The sequence below is a fragment of the Squalius cephalus genome, assembly GCF_949319135.1.
Source record: "Squalius cephalus genome assembly, chromosome: 16".
In the NCBI taxonomy this organism is placed as follows: Eukaryota; Metazoa; Chordata; class Actinopteri; order Cypriniformes; family Leuciscidae; genus Squalius; species Squalius cephalus.
The window spans coordinates 2,474,687-2,480,686 of NC_137137.1; positions in this window are offsets into that span (position 1 = coordinate 2,474,687).

Below are 6,000 nucleotides of genomic sequence, written 5' to 3' on the forward strand. Positions count from 1 at the left end.
TAAAAAAACGCATTACAATAACGTGCATTATAAAATCAGATTACTTTTTGATCTAACAAGTAAAGTAATGCATTACAAGTGTCATACATTATGTAATCACATGACTTTTTTCGATGTCAATGAAAATTACATTCTAATAATACAAATACATTTATTTACAGTAGAAAAAATCAATGCATATTAAGTTTTTAAGTTTTAAATTTCAAAAACAATATTCACATTATAATTATGAATTGTAGCTGAAATATAGCCATTGCATGCATGACGTCCACTACAGTGGACATGTGATTAACCAGAGTTTTCTCTCAATCTAAAATCAAAACTTGGAAAATTTTACTGTAATATGACTCATTAGATATTGCTTTATGCTGCAATATTTTTTTTTACCTACAAGAGTCTCCTAGGATAGAAGGAATGGGTGGATATTCCGGAGCAACTTGGCATGTCTGACTGACCCTTGGCCATCTTGGTTTGGAGGGGGAAAAAATCGAAACACAACGGCTTGCCACTTGGTTGCAATGTATAGGATGATGCACCAGGGTCCAATGAAGAGGCTGATGTGCAACTTTGCCATAAAAACCCGTGCAAATTCAAGAAAATGCTTTTTTAATAGCTGTCCACTGTAGTGACCACTATGCGTGAAAGGGATATATTATATTTTTGACTTTTTATCTCATAATTATGACTTCCATGTAATAATTATGATTTTTAAGCTCATCATTTTGACGGTTTATTTAATTATTATGAGTTAATATATCATAATTTCAACTTTAATCTTATAGATTTGACTTTTTATTTCATCATGATCATGATTGACTTTATGTAATAATTAATAGCTGGGTTTGCCCAGTCTAGAGAATACAGTGAACAGAATTGTCTCATCGTTTTTAATCGCAGACATCTGGCTCATGCATGACGTGTATGTGGTTCTTTTTTTGATGTACATTGCACACCTTTTGACAAGTTAAAATCTGATCTTGCTTGTTCTCTGAATAATACAGTTGGTTTTGGTTTCAGTTTATGTTATTGTGCCATGACACTTATACTGATATGTGAGGGCTTTTGTTTTTAGATAATAATAATATTATTATGTATCTACTTACAGGACAGTGACATATCAACACCAGTTTGTATCTCTGGTACCTCTTTTATTACAGTGAGTTACAGTTCATGAATAGTTAGCTTGTCAGTGAGCAGTCATGTCATGCTATTGGTTATCCAATTCTGATAAGAGAGCTGGATAAACTTCCTAGATTTATACCAAGTTATTCTGAAACATGTTTGCATAGAACTAGCCTGTGGTTTGTAACATTCAAGATCATTAAAATGGCTCCACTGGTGTAAAAATCCATATGTGATGAGTACATTTTTGAAAAACATTGGCATCTATAGTTAGTGATTAAGCATTATATTTTTTAAAAATCCAATCATCCAATTATTGGGTGATCAGAAATATGGTCCAACTAGTTATGTTTGGGTAATCAGAAATGAGACATTTAAAACTACATTGGACAGCAGTAAGCTGTTCATTTCACATGAGAAGGGCATAGAAGACTTGAAGGAAGGGTTGAAGAGCTTAATAGATAACATTGTATACGTCAATACAATATAAAAACTTGCGAAACACTTGAGACTTTTTTTGATGACTGTCAGCAGCCACATGCAGGAAACTTTAGTCATTTAGTCATTTGATTTCTTTTGTTTCATCTGTTATAATTTATTTAAAGGTGCACTCAGTATTTCTTAATCTACCAAACACTTGTAATTGACTTCAAATATAGAGTACATCTAAAATGACAATGCCAGTGAAAGCTATGCTTGTGTGCGATGCTGCATTAACAAAGCCAATATACTGATCTACTATTTAAGCTGCCTCTGCTGAGCCCAGATTTAGACTGTATCTCCTCCTAGAGCTTTAAAGCTACAGCTGATCTCACTTATGATTTTCCTAAAAAATGAAGATTAAAAATCATAAAAGTCCCATATGCTTTCATTGAGGGGGTCAAAACTTTAACACAATAACTCTAATAGAGTATTTCAGCTTTGTCCACCATGTTAGCAACGTAATTCATGTTAACAAAATTCGAAATCATGTTAGCGACATGTGAATTCATGTCAACAAGTGTGTAAAACATGTTAAATCATGATAGCAACATGTCAATTCTTGATAACAAAAATGTTAGCAGTGGTGTTATAACACGTTAATTCATGCTAGCAATGTCTTTCTTTCTCTTTCCACTTTTAAAACATTCATACGTCTTTGTAAAGCCAACATCAAAGTTTCTTCCAATTGAACTTTACTCATCTAGTTGTCATCATAATGTCCAAAACCAGTGCCTGCTATAGAGCAATTACTGTGTACTTAAAGGGTTAGTTCACCCAAAAATGAAAATTCTGTCAGTAATTACTCACCCTCATGTTGTTCCAACCGCGTAAGACCTTCGTTCATCTTCGGAACACAAATTAAGATATTTTTGATGAAAAATGAGCCAAGTCTGAATCCTCCATAGGCTGCTATGTGACCGAAACTTGCTGGCCCAGAAAAGTTATTAAAGAGGTCGTTAATATAGTCCAAGTGACTCCAGTGGCTCAATCTTAAGTATATCAAGCGACGAGAATACTTTTTGTGCGCAAAAACAAACAAAAATAACGACTTTATTCCACTATTCATTTCCTTTTCTCTGGACCTCTAGTTGATTCGCGTAGTGTTTTTGCGCAGCGCGTCTGTGTACACGTCACCACGTAGGCTCACTATTGGCCGACGCCGGTCATGTGTGTGATGCGTGATGACGTGTACACAGACGCGCAGCGCAAAAACACTACGCGAATCAACTAGAGGTCCAGAGAGAAGGAAATGAAAAGTGGAATAAAGTCATTATTTTTGTTTGTTTTTGCGCACAAAAAGTATTCTCGTCGCTTGATATACTTAAGATTGAGCCACTGGAGTCACTTGGACTATATTAACGACCTCTTTAATAACTTTTCTGGGCCAGCAAGTTTCGGTCACATAGCAGCCTATGGAGGATTCAGACTTGGCTCATTTTTCATCAAAAATATCTTAATTTGTGTTCCGAAGATGAACGAAGGTCTTACGCGGTTGGAACAACATGAGGGTGAGTAATTACTAGTGGTGGGCCGTTATCGGCGTTAACGCGCTGCGTTAACGCGAGACTCTTATCGCGCGATAAAAAAAATATCGCCGTTAATCTATTCCCCAAATTGGGTTGGGAGATGGCTCTACTACACAAGCTATGATGACGCAATCTACCCGCGGCCGCGAGGTAAACCCGGCTGCAACGCATATTCGTCGTCATCTTAAGTAAACACGGCTGAAAGTGAAAGCTGCAACATCCATTATTTGGACTTGGTTCGGATTTAAGCCGTCCGACAAACAGCAGCAAACTATCCGAGTGTGTGTGGTAACGGTTCGGTAAGTTAACACACGACTAATCCGTTCTACCACCTCAAATTCAAAACGAAACTGAAACTGATATCACTGAATACCAGCGCGCGCGTATTATTCTCAATCCAATATATTTTAGTGGTGTAACGTTAACACATAATCTCTGTCTACGCCCGATTTTAAGAATCGTTGTTGTGTTTCTTTTTAACTGAAAAGACATCAGTTAGACAATATTATAACTTTAAATTTGGGGTTTCATAAGCTCAAAGCTATAATAAACATTAGACCTACTTAAGATCTCTGCAGCTAGTGTACTTAAATTTTATTTATCTGCAAAATTATCTTGTATACTTACAGTTTTGCACAATATATGTTCTCAAAACTACATATACCCTTTAAAAAAAAAAATTAGCAGTTGTTTAGCAGGGTCTGTGTAACCTGTTCTGTAATGGTTTTATTATAATATACTCTATATTGTTATCGCAAGAGGCTGCAATGTATATCAAAATATAGATTTTAGGCCATATCGCCCATCCCTAATTGATATAGTAGTTGATAATAACATAGGCCTATGTTGCCTACGGACGGTAACAGTACAGAAGTAACCTTTTACAGTCTATGAGTAGAACAGCTTTCTCAAGCAGTTTGTGATGCATTTTGGAAACAGTTCCTGAGATGAGCCCCTTGTCTAATGCGCCACCTGGCTTGAGAAACCCGTTCTCAAAGACTTAGCCTACTTTTATAGTCATTATTTGGGTAGCACACATATTCTGAATGCCTTCGGCAGAATTCAAATGAGCCATTTTAATCTAGATTAATCTAGATTAATTTCAAAATTAATCTAGATTAATCTAGATTAAAAAAATTAATCTATGCCCACCTCTAGTAATTACTGATAGAATTTTCATTTTTGGGTGAACTAACCCTTTAAGATTGAAGAGGGTATGGCTCTGGTGTTCCCAGATTGAGCCCTATTTGTTTTACAGAACAACCATGTCTGACAGAAAGGCCGAGATCAAGAATGGACATGTCTGTGGAGATGCAATAACATCGAGAAGGACATCGCTGCCTATATCAAGAAGGAAAATAACAATGTTCCAGTGTTTGTTTGTTTCACTTTCTATTTACTGAGACAGTTGAGAAAGAATAGAAAGTCATGGGGGAGACAGAGGGAATGAGGTGGGAACAAGAAATTACCAAAGTTTCTCTCTGTCCAACACAGTGTGAAATCGCTGGTGTTTCTGACGTCACAAACTAACTTGTAACCAATCAGATCAATGTGTGATCGTCAACCAGTGGATCTCTGAGCTGAGTGAGTGAGTGGAGGCGGGGCTCATTTGCATATTCATAGAACCGGTGTCAAGTTACATTCAAGCTATTTTAAGGTATGACAGATTTTTTTTTTAAATGTTTTTAAATATGCTATTTTGGTGATAGAAGATGAGTTTTAAAGGAACACTCCACCGTTTTTTGAAATAGGGCTTATTCACCTTATTTCCTTCATTTAGATAGGTGGGCAAAAGCATTTTTGTCTCAGTGCATGCATTGTCTTAGTCTGGCAGCGCCGCCGCTAGCTTAGCTTAGCTTAGCATAATGAATGGAATGCTTTGTTGCCGGATAGCATGTCCTGAGTAAAAGTGATCCATAAAAAAATGTACTACTTGTGGCCTGCGCAGAGATAACACGCAACACCACTTCTAGAGAAATATCTCTGCGCCCAAGTAGCAGTGCTTTGCCTGTGCTTCACCCCAATATAGTCCCAAGTCAATATCTGCCTAGGAAATCGTCTTAATCTGCATTGCTATTTGTACTGAATACACAGGCTACAGGTAATTCTATTTTTTTTTTTTTTTCTCAATAAAAATTGTCATTAAAGTATAGCAGCAAATATTTGTTTATTAGAAATGTTTGTAAGGAAGTAAACTGAAGAGAAGAAAGTTATGAATGTTATTTAATATCTTTATGGCCTATTATTATTATTATTATTTATGGTCAAATTGTCACAGTGTCTGGTGGTTCCCTGGGTTAAACACTAGAGGTCCTCAGTTTTCACGGTGTCTATGCATTTTCACTACAATTCCCATGATCCTGTCTGTCACTGATTGTTCATTGTCTTTCAGCTGTTTCTCGTCACCTTGTCAGCACTTGTGTGTATATATACCCTGTCTGTTTCAGATATATATATCTACATAATCATGAAGGTCTCTAGAATCATCCAAACAAATCTTACAAGAGATCTATAGTTTTTTGTATACTTAGTCAAAAATTCAAGCGGCAACTATAGTTGCCGGTGGGCAAATGCCTTGTAAGTAAATATATCATGGGAAAATGGGGTATACTGTGTTAATAGGTTAATAAATCAAGTTTATTGGTCTTGTTTAGTGCATAAACATAACTTAACCCTTTAAATGACATCTCTACATAGGTATATTTTTTCTTCATTCTATTTATTTGTATTTATTTTCATTTAACTTTTTGATACACAATGCCCTGTTATGGCTGCACTTTGTTCTGCACTGTTCCACAACTTTAACCCTTGTGCGCTGTTCGTTTGCGGTTTACAGTTAGGCTGTTTGGGGTCTGAGAGACCCCAGGCA